The sequence below is a fragment of the Anopheles merus genome, chromosome 3L, assembly GCF_017562075.2.
Source record: "Anopheles merus strain MAF chromosome 3L, AmerM5.1, whole genome shotgun sequence".
In the NCBI taxonomy this organism is placed as follows: domain Eukaryota; kingdom Metazoa; phylum Arthropoda; class Insecta; order Diptera; family Culicidae; genus Anopheles; species Anopheles merus.
In genome coordinates, this window is record NC_054085.1 from 25267740 (window position 1) to 25287649 (window position 19910).

The 19910-nt window shown below is 42.5% G+C and overlaps 1 protein-coding gene across 3 annotated transcripts in view; it reads right to left on the minus strand.

Annotated features, from left to right (window-relative positions):
• LOC121598570 (fat-like cadherin-related tumor suppressor homolog) overlaps positions 1-15274 on the minus strand; it is a 166394-nt gene extending 151120 nt beyond the window's left edge. The window contains exons 1-2 of one of the 3 annotated variants that reach the window (XM_041925592.1): positions 15151-15274; positions 11894-12661 (exon numbers count right to left, since the gene is read on the minus strand). The gene's annotated coding sequence lies outside the window, so the exon portion shown is untranslated. Of the gene's footprint in view, positions 1-11893; positions 12662-15049 lie in introns of all 3 variants that reach the window. The other 2 variants (XM_041925593.1, XM_041925591.1) reach the window with 2 other exon arrangements.
• Positions 15275-19910: the final 4636 nt, after the last annotated feature.

Consider the following 19910-nt stretch of genomic DNA (forward strand, 5'->3'; position numbering starts at 1 on the left):
CTTGCTTCTACCATTATGTTTTTTTTTTTTTGTACACCAGTATTTATCTCTGGCCGGTATTTTCCCGATAGACGTTTCCTGCTTTCTGACAGGTCCAAAATTGAAACCATTTTGGCAGCTTGTTTGTTCCGTCTCGCAGCAGACAATAAAAAAAGCAAAGTTCCAAAAACAAGAAATGAAATAATAGCACGCACAAACACGCACATGGTCGTTCCATCCTTTCCAGCGCGAATTTTGAAAAGGACAGCAGCCAGAAACGGGGCATATACAATTTTAAACGACAAAAAACAGTACCGGTAGTGTTGGCCCTACCCAAAAAACAGCAGGAACCGACCAATTATCCGGTGGGACTTTGGTTCCGAGGTCATTGCTTTTTCATTTTTTTTTTTTTTTTGCAGCCCATCCCATACTCCCCACTTGACATTAGCGAGCAGCGACCGACCTGCAACGCACCGGGCAAACGCGACTGTCTAGACGAGGCGAATGGAAATGCCTGTGACGGTGCTTTATGCTTCATAATTCCCTGTGCGATCGTTTTTCGACGCCGGCGCACCATTTTCATTCTGTCATGCTTCGATATTCTCCCACTGCTGACTGCGTGCTGGTCGCGTGAAGGGATCCTAAATTTTGTAACATTAAAATTTTCCCACCGGCACACACACACATAACGCGAAGGGAAGTAAAACGATACAACGCACCAAAACTTTGACCCATCCCGGCGTGGCACGAAACTGCTGACAATCATCGCCAAATCGTTATCGAGCAAATAAAAACACGCATTAATGTCCTGGCCGGGCTGCTACACGGCATGGTGCGGCAGAGGCGGTGCAAAACAAAAACCACCGAGACACACACACACACAGAACGCGTTGGGGCACGTGAAAGGTGATCAATTTTTTACATTCAATTTTTTAAAAACAACACTGCGCCCTTTGCGCGGGAGTGCAAAATCAGATCAGAAGTAAAACACCGCAAGGGAATGGACATAAAATGTGTTTTGTTTTTCTTTTTTTTGCGAATTTCACACAACTCCCTTGGAGCACACGGAGGAAAGCGGGGCCCCATGAAAAGCGTCGATTATTGGCTGCTATCGGTTGAAGGTGCAATTTATAAATAAAAAATCCAACCAGAAAGCATTCAGCACAATAAAAAAACGGAAGCGCAATAAAAAACGAACCACTGAAACAAAGCAGCGCATAGTGGACGGATTCGTGCGCATCAAACGTCTGTCTGGCAGATAGCGGTAGCGCCTGTTTTTATGCAATCTTTACTACCTGAAGCTATGTGAGCGGAACATGTTTTAATAGCACCTTTTTTTACCGCCGCAGCAGCTCATGTCCTGGTGCAGCTGTCGCCCCAAGCCAGCCCCAAGCAGCTGAACCGTTCGGTAAGCTGAACAACTTCATGGGAGCTTTTATCGGCGAAATAATTCCTGGAAGATCAACGCAGGGATTAAAAGGTGTTTTTTTAAGCAAAAAGAAAAATAACGTCGATAACGAGAGCTATAATACTATTTGTCACGTTTTCAGAACAGTTTTCTACGATGAAACGCAAAGACAAAAATCCTCTTTCAACCTAATGCACACTTTTGTACAAAACGAAACAACAAAATGCACACTTTTAAGCGCCTGAATTCATGCATGCACGCCAAACTCGATCACAAAACAGCTATAATTGGTGTGGCTGTTTGACACACTTATTATCCAATTACGGCACATTATCCTCTGCTGCCTGTTCGGTGTGTGCGTGTGTGTGTGTGCAACACACATTTGCAACGTTCGGGTTGTGACTTTTGCTACCGACCGGTCCCAGGTTCTGACCCGAATCGGCCCGACTGTTGGCAAAGTTTCAACACAGCTACACTGCCGAGCGACGCTACGAGCGGCTAATGAAAACTATTTTACACTCGAGCGGCACAGTCCTTTACATACCGGTGAATGGATTTGTGAGGCCAAACACACACAAAACAAAAAATACGATAACAAAGTTGATAAAGTGGAAAAAGTTTTGAACAAAGGGCAGTGTATGAACGATGAGTACGGTTCGTAAATGAGTTTGAATGTTTGCACAAAACTTACCTACAAACACGAAAGGATGAGCTAATCAAGTGAGAAAAAACGAGAAAAATATTGTTCATGCGGTAGAGATAGCTTTTCGGCATTTTAATGTGCTTTTTTATCATTATTTATGATGATTGGTGATGGTTGAACTATTTCGAGAATATTTGCTTTATTTTTCTTAGTTTTTGAGTTCCCAGTGAGTTTGAAATCTAATATTGAAATGTAATGCTCCTAAATGTAGGCAACATTTTAGCATAATCCAATTGGAGCCTGAATATATGCAATCTGCACTGCAATACGGAATTAAATGAAACGATGTCAATAAAAATAAGACTAAATATTGCAAATTTTGCGTTTAAAAATGTTATACGTAGAATTCTTCCATCTACCGGACATCTTAATCTTAAAAATAAACTGCCAACAACCTTATCTTCGCGAGCGAAATAAATAATAATGCAGATTATTTGATACCGCCCTTACCTCATTTGACTAACGCACCCAATATCAGCGGTTCGACACCGCAAGCCACAGCTTAACCGGGGCGCCGGGCAGATAATTAGCAGGTCAGGTTATCGGTTCCGTGTGAAAAATGACACCAAATTAGCGGCTGCCGGTGCAGTCAACCTAGCGTTAAATTGCTCAAGGCGTTTAGTTCGTTCGCTTTTTTTTGCTTTATCTGCGCACCCATTCGCTTCGTAATCGTTGTTTACTGATTATTTCCTCGACGTGTGCACACCCAGCCAGCTGGACGGGCCAGTTGAGGTGAACGAGTTTTAGTAGGAACGAGACCACAAAATAATTGAATTAAGATAGTAAGGTTTTGTGTAGAGAAATTGTTGGTAGGTTTTACACAATAATTTTAAACAATATTTAATATTTTGCTTTTTTTAAATATTTTAAAGGAAATATAAATTAATGGACAAAATGAATTTCATGATGAAAGGTCCTCTCGCAATACCGTAAAGTGCGTTCCCCGAACCAGTTCAGAAACCAATTAAAGCAAGTGCCCTTGTCACACCGGCAGCACTTGTCAACTGGTCACACTTATGCCACCGTTACCCATTAGGCTAAAAACTCCTTTATTAGAAACACTTTAAACAATCGCTGCAAACCGTTTTGCCTTTTCGATTCCTTGTGGGCAACTTTGTTGCCCGTACAGTCCTGGTCCGGCCCCGTGCCATGCCGGTGTGCTAAATATTTAAACGAAACATCACTGATACTCCCCCCGTTCACAATGCTTTCTTCGGAAGTTTTTCCCCCTGCCCGCAAGCTTCCCAGAAACAATGCGAAAAGAACGTCGTACCGAAAAAAAGGGCCCTCAGTACGGGCCAAACCACTTTGGCATAGCACAAGTTTTGCAGCAACTTCTTAACTGGCCAACCCTCCTCAGCCACCCCCCAACGGTACACCGACCTGTCAACAAACCACTATCGAAATTGTTCGCAAGTGGTGCATGGGCATGGGGTTTTAGTTTTGTTCGGCAAGAAACTAAACAAGCCGTTGGGCCGTTTTCGTTTTTGCACCGACTGCTCTGCCCGCAACGGCAAACTTAGATTCGGTACGAACGTTTCTTATCGTCTGTTTTGTATTGCCTATGGGTGTTTTTTTGTTGTGTTATTCAGATGATTCAAAAGTTCCGACTAACTCATTTCTTTTTGTGTGCCTTTTGGAAGCCAGTCAAATCGACAAAACGGAACCACTCGATATCTTCCCGAGACTAACACGACTAACAGAGGCTCGATGTGTACTTGGCCTTAGGGTTTCTGCTACGGAGCCCAAGCTTATTGCTTCAGGTGAGCCAAAGTGCCACCAGCGTCACCGATTTTTCTGGTTCTGGTTATTGGTTAAACTTTCCGGTCCCTTACCTCCCGTTACCCACTGATTTCCCCACGGCACGGGCGGCAGGTGTACCGGTAAACACATCGAACATCGGAAAGAACTTCCAAAGTGTGTGTTCGTCTTTACGCCTTGACCGAGTTTACCTCCGCAGCAGCAGCAGCAGCAATGCCTTCGTTAACAATGGTTCCAGTTTAGCTACGGCTTAACATACCCGCTCCCGGGGTTGAGATACAGGGAGCAGAGGTTCGTTTTCTTCGAGTCGCTTGCTTCACAGCTTGGATCACTTTCTTTCCACTCTTTCATGCAAAATCGACATCTTACGGAACTATCGGTTAGGATTAACCAGCGACTACTTTCCCCTTTTCGGAGGACAAGCAAACAAAACTCCGTCTCGGGCCAGAAAGCAAATGTCCGCCCCGCTTCACACGTACAATAGGGCTGCCTTTCCGCACCGAAAGCTGCAGAAATATTCTTAACCTTACACACGGCACACAGCGGGCGAAAAACGCATAGGTACAGCCACACGGAAGCGGAGCGAAGCTGGAGAGCCATTTTTCGTCGCATCCAAGCAGAAGTTATAAACATGCAGCAGCAGCGCACTTAAGCGGGTAGTGTACTGCAGGCGACCTGCAAAGCGACTGCAGTAGTAGCAGCCGGCTCGTGGGGTAAGGTTCTGCCATAACTCTGGCTAACACCTCCATTACTTATGCATGCGCTCCTATCTTCGGCTAAAGCTTTTACGAGTAATTCAAGCGAATTGGCCCGGGCGGCTCGATGGGCGGGGATTCGCGACGAAGGGGGAATCTTAGGGCGAAGAAAACAACACCGGGCCGCAGGAGATGGTTTTGGTGTCAGTGCGAGAGGAGGATGGGGCCACCGTAATGGTAATGGTGTAAATGGGGAATGTTATTATTCAATGAAATGTAAAGCGCTGGAGGTGGAGTTCACATAAAACAATGATTATGAAATGTAAAGTGCAGAGCGCTGCCTTTGTGTGCGAGAGAGTTAATAAACACTGTGCAAAAGGTATTTTTTCATGATCTTTTGCTGCATTTAAGTATTATTTAACAATAGATAATGTTGGTTTACTCTTTACAATTTTTTTGATCATGATTATGCTCATGAATAGATACCAAGGCCCAATACAGATTAAAGTAACAATAACTTGTGGATGCTATGCAGTTACACGTATATCCTGTTCCAATTGATTGTTGTTAGTTTCTAACATGATTTTTTGGTTATAGATATGGACAATGTTTTGTGCGGCATGTATAATTAAATTTAATTTCACATAAATATTTTCCAATGCCGATAGGAAGTAGAAATGCATAAACTGTACAGGCATTATAACAAAATGTCAGTACTTCCACGTGATGTTTAACACATCATAAAGAACAGCTTGAACATCATGTGAAAGTAGTTGAAAATTATTGCGATGCAAATATGCAGGGTTTTCAAATCCACTTCTCAATGACCAACATCATTACAGGGGTTTCCTAGTCAGTAGTCAGTCAGTCATATTGTAAACATTGTTATTCACCATCTTCAATATGTTTTTCAACAGCTGTCAAATGGTTTATTTGTTTCAAAATGAAATTTCAGTTTTTACTCATGATTTTCAACACATCAAAAAGAGCTGTCAAACTTAATCCACCTTGTGTCGTGTTGAAAATCATGCTGACGAAATTAAAAATTATTTTGATGGAAATGAAATACCAGCTGGATGACTGGAACAACATTTTGCATTCGGTGAATAACAATGTTTACATTCGAAACTGACCTAGAAAACCCTGTATTCACCACCAGCAAGATGTTTGTCAACAGCTGTCACAAATTGTACTTGCATCTTCTTACACATGATTTTCAACACATCACAAAGAACTGTCAAAGAACGTAAATAAGCTAGAGACGTGTTGAAAATTAGGTGGAAGAACTACAAAAGTAATGTGATGGGTTAACATGTGACATTTGACAGCTATTTAAAAGCGCTTTGAAAAATGAAATAGCAATTTGAACTGACTCGGAAACCCCTGTAATATGTGACATCTGTTACAAAACACCTCGTCAGCACAACGTCCATAAATTACTACAGGTCGATCTGTTGAGTGTACTTTGACAAATCTTCATAGGACAGCTAGGGAGTCAAAAGATACTTAGCAACTCATACAAAGTCCTTAGCAGGACTAACTCCCTATCTGCTAATCGCCAAAGATATCTACACCCATCATAGCTACTGAAATCCTGTAGTCTATTCTTATTCTTAGAATTCTTACTAGAGTTTCTTAATGCCTTCAACGCGTTAAATTCGTTATTTTTCAATATTTTTTCTAGTAATCGCTAAAGAGTACCGAATTCCACATAAGGGACATATTTGTTTTAACTCAAGATAAGGTACAAGCATAAAAAAAATGTGAAAGATACAAAGTAAAACCGGTGTTTGTATTAACATCCGCTCTCACACACACAAACACACACATTTCCATGCCAAATAGTGCAACAACGATGGACTTCCATTACAACAAAGCCCTCCGAACAAGCATCGAACTCAAACACCGTAAGCGAGCGGCTTCTTTACTACTGGACCTTGGCTTTTGCACACTACCCGTGTGTGTGCGGGTCCGTGTCAACCCCCCCCCCCCCCCATGCCCGCACTGTTTACATTTCATTAGGTGTTGACTTTTTTATTAGTCAAACGTTAGGGCAGGTAGCGCTGGTAGCCGGTGGCGTCTTTTTTCCTGCAAAATTTGTACCAATAGCGGAGCAGGCAGCGAAGCACGGAAGTGCTAAAACCGGCACAATATGAACCCGGTTTTCTGCAACGGCACCGAAAGGGACACCGGAGCCAACCATGTGCAACGAAACTTTGCGCCTACGACACACGCGTTGAGGTAGGTCGGACGGTTATGCAACAGCGGACCTTCATTGTGGCGACCCGATCGATCGATGCGCACCGTCGTCGCATGGGCACAGTGCATGAGTTATTTCTAGCCATCGACCGTGGCTGCTCCATGTTTCTTTTTTTGTGCTGTTTCTCTGTCACAAGGCCTATGCGATGACCACACGGCGTTCTATTACAGGCATGGTCAGTGATGTTAACTTATGAACTTTCCGCACTCTCTCTCTCTCTCCCTGAGGAGTGTAGTGCAAGCATATGGCGTCGCACAATTTAAACTGCCAACTGCGTTTGACACATCGATTAGTCGACGGGCTGCGTGGAGCAGCGTAAAAATCACTCATAAAGGCAGTAAACGTCATGTCACACTGGCGTTCGATTAATGACCGGCATGCTGCACACATACACACACACTCGGGACAAGCGAGGCAATCCTGATTTACTTCCATTCAATGCAAAAAACGGATAAATGGAGGCGTGCGCTTAATCGACTAATTGCACTTTGCACTGATCCCACTGTTTACGAGCGAGACCGGGAATAAAGAACACAAGCAGGGTAGCAAAAAAAGGGTAGAAAATAAACTGTAGAATAAACCCACGGCAACACAACAACGGCCAAATGGGAAAGTGCGCTCTCGAGCCAGGCGTCAAAGTGAGCTCAGCGCGAAACCGGCCGAAGTGTGCCCGAAGTGGACGCGCTGAAGCGTCCTTCAGCAAAAGTGCCATTAATATGGCGCGACAGATAATAAGGAACAATTCAATGGCTTATGACTAATTGCAAATACAAGCTAGTACCCCCATCCCTTGCTGTGGTGCATAAATTCAAGTCAAATCCATTCCGGGGCGGCTGAAATAAATCACCCCGGAGATTAGCTGGTTTCGCTCTTTCGCTAACCTTGACCGAAAAGCCCTGTCTCCCCTGGCTACGTTTCACAACACACACACACAAGTCATGTTTGGTTCATTTCGTGCGAAGGGTAGCTCGGAATGGTCCAGATTCCCCGCGGGGCATAATCGTTCGTCACCCGTCCCGCAATGGAGCAGGTCGTGACAATGCTGTCCGCTAAAGATGGGGTTTTGCGCTAATTAGGAAGATACCGAATGGGGCACTTTTGGGGTGGATCCCGCACCCGGTTGTCATTTAAGCTTCTTGTGTTCTTGCGCTGGTTTTGCGGTTTCGACACATCGCATGTGTGGAGGGGGACTGTTGGGCGACAAATTACGATCTCCGGCGGTGTGAAAAGCGCGAGCTTTCATGTTTTCCACAACTGTTTTCCGCCATACGCACACGCCGCACAAGTGACAATATCGTTGGACATTCGTGGGGACGTTTAGGGAAATGTAACCCGCTCGTGCTGGTGACATGGGCAATGATAATGGGGTTTTGGGTGCCGGATAGATAATAATTATGATAGAATGATGTGTAGCCGAACTTGGCCGGGTCGTTTGCATGGTTGGGAAATCCTCCACAGCTGCATCACGCTCAATGACCGATTGACAGGCTATTAATAGATTTTGCGGTGCTCACGTCGTCTTAATCAGTTGAATAAATCAATAAGCGATAAAAATAAACAAAGATTTGTGCTCAGACGAATACAATTGGACGTACATCATTTCGTGAAGGAAATATGTACTACCTAATAAAAGGCACTTACTTCGTTAGGCGACTCAAAGTCGCTCAAAATTAAATTCAAAATAGCTCCTTTCACAAAATGATACTAAATGCGTATACCATAGCCCAGCTCGGAAAATGGAATGAATTGTTTTTTTACTACTCTTTTTTATAAAATTAAAATACTGTAGAATGGAACGTGTTTTTGCATGAAATGTAGACATTATTGCAGTCGGGAAATGTCTTCCTTCGTATGAAAAATCTAGTACGAATCGTAATAGTCCCCAATATTGAAACAGGAATGGAAATCTTGAAATAAAATGTGTTCTAACAGTCTGAGGTAGATTTTCCTATAAGCGGACTGAGCGGCCGCGGGGAGCCTTTACCCAAAGGGGGCCCCGAGCTACATCTCCACATGTTAGTTCTCTTTTATAAGCGATTGCTTTTTCTATAAAAGCACATATGAAAGAAAAACTCAATCATTCTCAAAGTAGTATATTCTTATAAGGAAATGTGTATAATGTATAATTGATAACGTTTATCGCAATTAAAAGATGTTACTTTGGAGCTGATTGTTGAAGTCGATGAATAACTTGACATACTTTCGCACTCTTCCATATTAGCTATAAAACCTCTCATGGTAAGAAAGTATGAAAAAGCTTCTGGGACGTTTAATTTAATGTGCTAAGAGCTTCGTCGTTGGTGTCGATTGCACAGACGACAAGTCCACAAATTCGCGAGTATAGGATAATCAGAAGTACAAGATAGTAAAAATCGATATAGCGGTTATGTTTTCCGACTATGCCTTTTAAATGTACTAAACTAATCGACAGATCGTTACAGTGGTCAAATTGGCCATGGTCTGGGTAACTGCATCAAGCTAGATAAGTGCTGAAATATGAATAATCTGGAGTTTCAATAATGACAGTATATCTTTTCATTGTTTGGTTCATTGGTTCATTAGGGATTATGTATCTGGTATTCATAAAAAAAATCATAAAAATGAGAACAAAAATTCTGGGGAAAATAGGATCCCTCACTTAGGGTCTCGAGATGGATAAATCCGGCTCTGCTAACAGTCATCGTTATGAAAAATCTGAATAATGCGCCTACAGGTATGCAATGATGTGTACATTGTTGCTTTAATAAAATTAAAAAACAACAGTGACGTCATTGACGTCAAGCTACTCGACGTCCATTAATTGTGTTATCCTTTGCTAATGATTCTTTCATGCGTAAAAAATCACCATTTATGGTTGAGTTATTTTAATTTATGTTTTCAATTAATTCGTGATATTTTTTCAATCATAATATAACTTTATTGATTGACTCGCATTGGTTTGATTTATAAATCACGCTTCAAAGTTTTTTTTTTGTAACTTCAAATTAAGTATGCTTGAAAGCTCACAAACAGACATTTCCTCTTGATTCGTGGCTGATTAAGGCACGTTCAAAAATCAACACAGCCCATCCAATGCAAACCCAAAGCTGCAAACCGAAAATCAGCAGCAAAATCCGCCTCGCTCGCACCAAAATGCCCACCGGTGCGTAAATGTGTGCAAAAGAAATGGAAGGAAAAACCCTTCAGCGGGCAGGAGGAGTGGGCAACAAACACATCCCAAAAACACCATACACATTCCACTTCATTCCGGGTCACTAAAGTCAACCGCAACCAGTTGTCGAAAGCGAATCTGAGTGCTCCCGGCACAGCCTGATGGGTGCAAATCAATGTGAAAAACAAAAAAAAAATTGCGCAAATACCTGCCCCACCGCACAGCATAAGCTCGGCTTGATGTGTATTTTTGCAATGCCCCTACAATGTGTATGATTGTTCGTATGTTTTTTTTTTTTTTTTTCATATAACCTTCCCCATCGGCCGCTATTTCGGAAAAAAAATTGGCATCCCTGCAATGCCACCGGCAAACGTGCTGCACCAAAGCTTTTAAGTATCGGTATTTTTGTGCAAATTGTACTTTTGTGCATTTTCTGAAGCCACCGGCGCAGCGCTGCTGCTGGAGGCAAGAAAAAAAGGGCAACGAAAATATTTACAAACGCAATTGACCGTGTCACATCCATATGGGCTCCAATAAGGGACGTACAAAATATACATACGTACTTATGTGTGCATGTGTGTGTGTGGTGTACGTGCACGGTGAAAAGCCGCATTTTGCGTACATTGTACCAGTCGTTGGTGGCTCGCTCCCCTTGCACTTGGAGGCCAATCGGAATTATTCCATTAAAATGCGCGAAAACGCAGCACAACCGGGTTGCAGTTGACAATGCGTTGGAATTTTTGCAACCAGCAGTACACATTTTATTGGCAGAATGGCCCGTTTGAATGCCGGTCACTTCGGGGAGAGCATGTTCTCCCCGGAGAACAATCGAACCATCATAAGCTTCGTTCGCATGTGCCAAATTCACATTTTTGGGTTTTTTTTGTCCTTGGAAATGGCCATGTTCAAAGCATTATTTGAATTCAGGCAGTATTTAATTTGGGGCGTACTACCATTCACCTGTCAAAAACAGCAGACAATTTACAATCTCATCGATTCAAAGGCAGATTTCGATTTTTCTCAAGCCTCAGAGCAGATCCTATCATGAAACCAAAGCTATAACGAGACATGTAAAATGACGTCATGTTTAATGGATTCAAGGTAGTGTGCAAATTGATAAAAAATTGCAGCCTTTTCAGAAATAATTAATTGCTACTACAACAAATAGCTAAAATCATATGTTACAGCGTTTCATCGCTTGCAAGATGTTTTCCAACAGCTGTTACGTGTTACAAGGTTTTCCACATCAATTTCGAATCTAAACATTGTCATTCATCGCGTTCAACATGTTAATCCACATCAATCTGAAATTTCATTTCCATCATCATAATTTTTAATTTCCTCAGCATGATTTTCAACACTTCACAGGCTGGACAGAGTTTGAAAGTTCTTTGAAATGTGTTGAAAATCATGTGTAAAAACTGAAATTCCACTATGAATCAAATACACCATTTGACAGCTGTTGAAAAACATATTGAAGGTGGTGAATAATTATGTGCACATTCGGAAGTGACTTTCAAGCCCCTGTATATTTGCATCACAATGAAATTTCAGTTCTTCCACATGATTTTCAACACATCACAAAGAACTCTCAAACTCTGTCCAGCTTGTGATGTGTTGAAAATCTTGTGCAAGCACTGAAAAATATTTGTGATGCAAATAGAACATTTTACAGCTGTTGAAAAACATCTGGCAAGCAATGGAAAATGTTGTTGAAATTGGAAATTGAATCGTATAACCCTATATTTTGAAGTATTTTGTGTATCGTTTGAGCACACATAGATCAATTATTAAGGTTTCCGTTGACAAATAGATTTAAAGTTGAAGACAAAACATGGCCTCAAACAAAAGAAGAGACAAATTCTCTTTTTATATTTATAAATTCCCATTATTATCGCCCTCAATTATTTATAGAAAAAACTCATATTTTACTCACCTTTAATAGATGCTCGAACGAAAACGCTCCCCAAAACTCTGCTAAATCACCAACCGCCTTCCGTCGCCGACTTGCACTTTTCCAATTGAGGGAAAATTGCAATTAACTTCCACTTGTAGCCGGCTGCCCGGGCTTGAACCCCTTTTCTGCCTTGCGTGACCTTTATCTATTTATCAAATTGCTCAATCTTGCTCTCTTCCTACTCCTCGCTCGCTCACTCGCCTTCCTTTTCGTGAGCTTTTTATTTGCCAAAACCAAACCCAAACCAGAAAAAAAAAACTTTCACCAGAACAGGAAAAGATTTCGCTTGCACACGCGATAACACGCGAAACGGCGAGAACTAACAACACACAGCAACACACGAAACGCCAAGGATACAATACAAACGAAACCGCACTTACACACACACACCCACACTATTTTTGCAAACAAAACTGAGGGAAAATAGGATTTTTCACGCGATTTTTTTTCTTTTTCTGCTTTGATCAACTCTTTCGTAAACAATCAGATTCGAAAAAATACACACAAAATTATTATTTTAATTGCACTGCAACCTGCACTTTTACACACTCGGAAACTTTTACCCCACGGCTGCTGATATGTGATTATTTAAACTCTCTTGCTTTTGCTTTTATTTATTTTTTGGCACACCTTCAGTAAACATGAACTGAACTCTTTCCAAACCTGACGTGCTGACGTACACGCTGCTCTCGCTTCCTTCCTGCAATACCGTTCGCACACACGTACACACACATAAACCTTCTGGTCCTGTGAGGAAAAAAATGGGAGGATAAGGGAACGAAGAACTTAATGTAGATAGAAGTAATAAAAATAACTTCTTATGATACCGATCAAGCACCGACGTAGACACCGTAACGTAACGAGCTGATGAGCGATTGACACGAAACGTGATTCTCCCCCTGGCGAGCTACAATTCGATTTGCCGTGTTCGTTCTCCTTTACCGAGAATCCACCCAAGTTCTGAAACAGTTCTGCGCTAATTCCCTGATTGCATTAGAAAAAACCATAGCTCATCGTAGGACCGCGGGCAAATTGCTTTGGAAAAAGGGAATTTAACAAATATTAGCCCACAATCAACCGACCGAGTGGTTTGCCGGCTTCTGCTATGCTTTATGGGGGCTCTTTAATGCATTGCAGTTGGGTGCAATTTTGAAAAATACAAACCCTAGAAGTTTTCAGCAAACAGTTGTCCGGAGAAGCAATTCTCCATCCCAAGAAGGAAAATCCATCCGGCTTCAAGGAATCGATTTTCTCGCAACCCCGATCTTTTCTTGCGTATCGAAATTGGGCCAATCGAGAGCCGGTGTCGAGGGTGGGCTCAATTGGCAGCCTCTCTTCTGTAGGGCAAAATGGTTTCAGCTTCCACTTCTTGCCCTTTTAAAAATAATACCCAAAAATAAAGCTTTCCAAGCCTTTTTGCAGTAGCAGCAGTCGCAGCTCAACAGCAAACTCTTAATGTTTCGATCAATTCCGCTCGATAAAATCGCCTCATCAACGATTCAGCTCGCCCTCATCCAACGTGTTTTCGTTTTCGGGGGAGAGGAAGGTTTTTTCCGACCTGTTCCCAAACCTTTCTTTCGATATTCCGACGTTCCTGCTTACTCAAAGCTGCATAAAGCTACTTGTGCCCTGCTTGCAGGTAGATATTTCCCATTGATTTATGGTGGTGGCACAACCACACTACTGCACACACATACACACAGTGCAGAAAGGGCGGCTTTTCCACCAACTTTGCGTAGGCATATCGATTATCGTGGGCTCCCTTCAATAAAAAAACAGGGCGAGGAAAATATTTCAAACGCCCAACCGAACAAAAACACCCCGCAGACGGTGGCCTCGAAACCATATGGTTTTCCTCGCACAAAAGCACAATATCCCTAGCGCGCACAGGCACAAGGCGAAAAATAGAAGCTGCTGTCTAATCACAGCAGGCTCCGGGAATCGATTTTGCTCCAGCCTACTGCTGCTGCTGCTGCTGCTGCGATGGAAAGGCACGAAGCGGGTCTTGGGCAAATGGAAGCGTTTTGGTTCCCAGAGTTGCGAGCATATCATTTCAATTCTGACGACCCCCAAAGTGTGGCAAATGCTGTCATTGAAATGATATTATAATTGCTCTGTGTCCATACTTGTGGTTGTGTTGAGAAACAAAAAACCGTGCTACACACATTAGCCGGCCACGCGGTCACTGATCCGGTTCGAAGGACCATAAACAAAACCACAAGCTAAACGCAATTTTAATTCACTTTTTCTCCCTCTGCGGTGGCTTCACAGTAGACTGAACACTACCGACAGATAGAACACATACGGATGGAGAACACACACCAATAAAAAAAACACCAACACACACACATGCACAATAATCCCACTCAAAGGTCAGGTTCGTTGGACGGCCTCGGACGGCTGCAGAAGAAGAGATTTGCAGATTCTTTCTTTTATTCGTATATATGTGTGTGTGTGTGTGTGTGTGTGAGTTTGTGCACACTAGAACGCCAAACATGAATGATCTTGAACGCGTGGCTGCGCTCCAACCAGTGCTTTATCCGGTCTTTGTTGAGCTCTCCTATTGATTTCCCGCCCCTCCCCCCCATCCCCCTCCGATGTGGCATCCAATTAGGGACCGGTGGGAAGAGTAAACCGGCTTCAACAAAGTATGTGCCCCGCACACGCACACCCAGACACGCCTCACCAACACGCCACAACTTTGCCAGCAAAACATTCGCAACATTTCAAGTTAACTTTTGTGCGGCCTTTTTTTTCTTGTTTCATTTTGTTGTTGTTGTTGTTGTTGTTGTTTGCTGCTATTGCCGGCCTTGCTGGAATGGCGCTCTGGCACTCTTTGACTCATCACGCACACACACACACACACACATCTGCACGGGTGAGGTAGGAAGCTGCGTCTTCTTTTCAATCCGGCTTTACTTTGCTGTAAATACATGGCGCCTTCTTTCTTTCAATTGCGTTTGGCCCGCGCGCACACACACACACACACACCTACACAAAGAACACTGTGTTGTTGCGGCTGGCAATTTACAATGCGCCCATTCAAAGGGCTGTGCAGTGCAGTGCAGCAAATCAATCACAAACGCTCAAACCAAACTGTATCGCTATCACTTGGGGGCACACACACACACATACCAACCGCACTCTCCAAACCGAATTAGAATCCCACTCTGTGTGGATGCAGCAATACACGCGCACGTAATCACACACACACAACGAGCACACAACCGGAATACCTGGCGACACACACGGGGCGCGCGCGATAAAATCGAACCACACGGCGATTATTTTGTTTGGGGCACAGGCACGCACGCACGCACGCACTCGCAGCCGAGAATCAAAGCCCCCCGCTCGGGTCGGCGTTCATCGAGAAACTGAACTGGCCCGAGCAGCCCGCGAGTGAACCATGCGGTCGCGTACGAGCCGCTGGACGAGCGGATGAACCGGGCGAGGGTGAGTTTGAGAGCATTTGTGTGCGAGAGCGAAGCATCCAATGGAATGAATGGGGTGAACTTGGCGCTCGCATGAACGGATCGTGCGGGGGAATGTTTTGAGAATTGCGTTGGGGTGACTGACGTTTGCTCTCTCTCTCTCTCTGTCGTGCTGTGCCGTGCTCTCTCTTTGGATGGTTCACAATCCCTCCCGCGTTGGATGTTGGATTTGTTTAGAGCCATCATGGGAATGAATTTCCTGCGTTCTGTCGTGTTTTATAGTCGTTAAAGCTCAAACATTTAATCTATTTGCTAATAAAAACATAAAATAATAATAATAAATTCAAAATAAATCAAATTTAGCTTTCTTTTCATGCCTCTACAGCGATACAAATGTCCACATTACCTTCACGGCAACTCCCATAGTTTAAACGCGGAACAGATACGTTCCGGAATAGTAGTGATGGGCAGCCAGCTGCTGGCAAGTCAGACCGGCGGAGTTTTCACGTGCTTTTCTCCCCCCGTCAAAGAGAGAAAATGGTCATTTTCTCTCGCATTGTGCTGGTTAGGGTTCTTTCTTACCCGCAACAGGACCTACCTCGAGCTGGGCGTCTCCTTAAATTACGATCCTGCAGTTAGTTTCAATTTTAAAATAAGTTAAATAAGTTAATATTAATCTCAATTTTTTAACAAATAAACGCTTTGTTTAACTTCTTTAAATTAATCACATCTAGTAAGAAGCGCTTAATAGCTTAAAAAATATTTTAAAACATTTTTTGATGATTAAGATCCAAAAAATATCCGAAAGCAATTTTTTTAAAAGGTGTTTCCGTTTTTTTTTAAATATTATACTATAAAATTATTTATTATTCATTAAAAATAGCCCTGTCAGTCAATAATATTATAAAGAAATTTGTGCTTTGTACTAAACTACATAAAAAAGTTATTATTCAAACTATTATTTATATTACCTATTATTACCTTACGATAATTATTTTAATATATTTTTAAGATATGTGACCCTAGGGGTGTACAAAAAATACTACAATTTATTTTCAATAAATAAAGTATACATTTCGGTACTTTTTTGTCATAATTTTATTTTTAATTTAAATTTTATACACAACTAATGATGCTCTCTTACTTTGTTTTATTTTTCAACAAGCCACCATTAACTAAAGATTGATTATTATCTAACTGATGCCAGTGATTACTTCACGATTACACTGCAGCCCGGTTTAAAGTAAGATCATATCATACGACAGCAATCAAGGGCCAACGCATTGCAACAACTTTGATCTGGTGCCCGGGCAACCACCCAACCTTTGAAGTATCAATAAAAACGCCATTGAACCGGACGGAACTAATGAATCAACGTCCTGCTGCTTGAGTGTATATGTATTCCTACAGCTCGAACCAATGTGCTCGTTAAAATGGACGATTCTGAATGCATATGGCAGCGTTCGTTATCGCAAGCTACATTGATAATATATACATTTTTAAGTTATCACATTCCTCAGATGATTGAACAGAAATTTTTGAGTGTTTTTCTGGCTAATACACAATCAACCCAGCGGACAAAGAAAGTAGCATCTCACACTTCAACCTTCTCTCAAATCGATTAAAATCTTAACTTGTTCTTTGATGTCACATTCAATGTCAAGTTTCATTATCCGACATAGCACCTGCAGCTAGCTCATAACAAATCACGCCGCCATTCCAAAGCATCCGTTTTCATTTGCCACTTCAAAGCACGCCAGGTGCGCGGGTCGCTATCGAAAAACTGTAATTCGTTTGCTAAAGTTACGCCCGCTGCTGTGACTAAAGATCGGTCAATCCTGCCCATGTCGGGATTCATTTCAACAACTACTAAAAACGGAAAGATATCGTTACCCTTTGCATCACTAGTCAAAGGTACTTTGGTCAGCGAAGCGTCGCTGAGGAAGTGCTGCGGAAGGGAAAGTCCACCGGGTCCAACCAATCGACCAGACCAGTTACCGAGACTAGCTGCTATCACAAACCATCCATTCAGTTTTTTTCCAATAACGACGGAACGGATGGTACAACGAGCGAGCAGGACCCAAAGGAGATCCCGGAGCTGTGTGTTCCGGATCGCTGTGAGCACGCTGCTTATTAAATGCTATGCAAATCGGATTCTCGCCCTCTTCACTACAGATACGGACTGCATCGTATTTCCTGCTGGTGGACTATCATCTGGCTTGGGGGTTTTGATGCTGTAAAGGAAGTTATGAAGCAAGGTGGCTTTACTTCAAATGATAGTGATCAGTTTCTGAGTCTTTCAGGGTCATTGGTTAATACCCTCGTGGGCAGAAAGACAAAAGAAGCTTAGACAATGAATTGTCTAAAGGTATGCAGGATTTATATGGTTTTTTTTACACATCAAGGTATGACTGGAAGATAAGTTATAAAATCAAAATAAGTAGTTTGTTATAATATCCAGAGGATGTAACTATTTATTTTAATAACAAAAAATAGCAGTTGGAAGCAAAAATGTCTTTTAGAAATGAACTAAAAAATGCTTCAAAAATAATTTTGTTTGCTAGTTTCAAATCTTCAACAATCTAACACTACAGTTACACTTGTTTTATCCTTTTTTTTAAACCTTCACTCTATTCGGCAAACTATTTCAATACTTACAATATCTTCAACAGCATCCATTCTTTCCCTTTCCTGCCTTCCATTGCTGTTTTGCATCAAGACACCGGGGAGCTCTTTTAAATTAATTCACATGCTGCTCCCTTCTGCGATAAGCAGCTCATTTCTTACACACTGATAACGTCCGATTCCGGTCATGGATTTGTATCCCGCCGTGAGACATACCACACATGCAGCCCAATGACACACATTTAACCCTCGGCGAAAGGAGGCCATTGAACGGAGGTTATAAGACCTGCTGGCGAGAGGAAAACCTAACCGGCCCCAAATACAAAGGAAGGGGGACGAAACGTCCATTTAGCTCTGTTGTTCTGCTCATAAAATATTCCAATAAGTATTCATATTTGACCCCTTTCAGGACCGGCGGCCGGTTTTCTCGGTGTTTACGGTACGGCGTACCAGCGTATTTCCGCTTCCACGTGCTGTTGCAACCACGTCGTGCGTACGATGATGATCGTTCCTTAACTATTGTAGCACGTCGTTGCTTATCGCCGGTCTGCGATCGACGACGGTATTATATGAAAATCTCTAACGACGTCTACGGTGGAACGTGAAACTGCCAAGGATGCTTTGGGATAGTTTTTCTTTGAGCTGAGCAGGGGGGATAAGCTTTGTGTAGCACAAGAGAACTTGTGCGCAGGAAATCAGGGGTGGTGAACCTATTTAATGGCTACGATTATATCGATAGCCATCATTACGCGAGGGTAAGCCAGAAGCACAACCGTACGTGAGACATGCAAAATGAATCCTTTACAGAAATGGATCATCGTGAACGTGAGAAAGTTTTTTTTTATGGAAACCTACATCTAAAGTCTGTATAAAGGGTTTCTACCTTGTTAAGATACCTTTGAAAAACAAAAAAAACATTTCGATTGCATACTTCCAGGCGTTTCGTTTCTTGTCTGTGATTTGTTCATATACTTACTAGCACGTTCGGTCCAAGTGCCTAAATACTTTCATTAAAATGAATTTGTTTAAAATGTTCATCAGCATAAAGCCTTCAATCAAGATACCCAAAACAAGACATTTGATACTCATCAAATGTCTCCGAAATCCAGCACGTGTTTGTTTGCGTTGGCAACAGTTGGCTTCGAAGCTGTGCCCTTTCTCAAACACTTCCTCGTCCACATCGCTTTGTGAACTTTACTCATTTCTAACCAATCTTTTCGAGGTACATTCATGGTAGCGTAGTGAAACATTTTTAATTAATTCCCCCCCCCCCCCCCCATAACAGGCTCCACCCTGTTTACTTCTCCTTTGGCAAATAAGCTCTCGTTGCTCGTTGCTCCCAGCTTAAAGTTTTACTTCCCGTCACGTCCCGTTCTTCCCGAAGCGCAAGCTTCCCATAAATGCGTACCTTCCACATCTCAATCCACCAGTTGGGAAAGTTTATCCCTGCTGGGGTAAGAAATGTGGAAAGGGACATTTGTTCCCTCCACCCAGCACACTGTACCGAAATATGTCCAGAGCCAGTCGAAACGAGGGATGGCAGCGGCTTTTATTCAACAGGTTTCCGGCCACCTGTCTCGCATGGCATGGACGCATTTTGTAGTTGCAAAGGAAACTTTCATCTTCCCTACAGTAATCACGTTCATGATTTTCCAAACACGCACCCGCACGTTGCATACACCTGTGGGCTACATCTTTTGCGTTTCGCTTCCGTTTGACATTACTTGCGTCAGTTTGTCCTACGATAGCAAGTTAAACAGTGAACATAAATTTCGGTTTTTGTTCAAGAAAAATAAAAGGGAGCTTTTAGAAAGATGAAATTAGTATGGCTCCTGTTGAATTGGATAATGCTCTAGGGGGCTGAAAGATAGAAGAGCCTTAAGATATGAATCGCCTAAATGTATGCTACATGTACTGGTTGTTTTTTTATGACTAAAGTG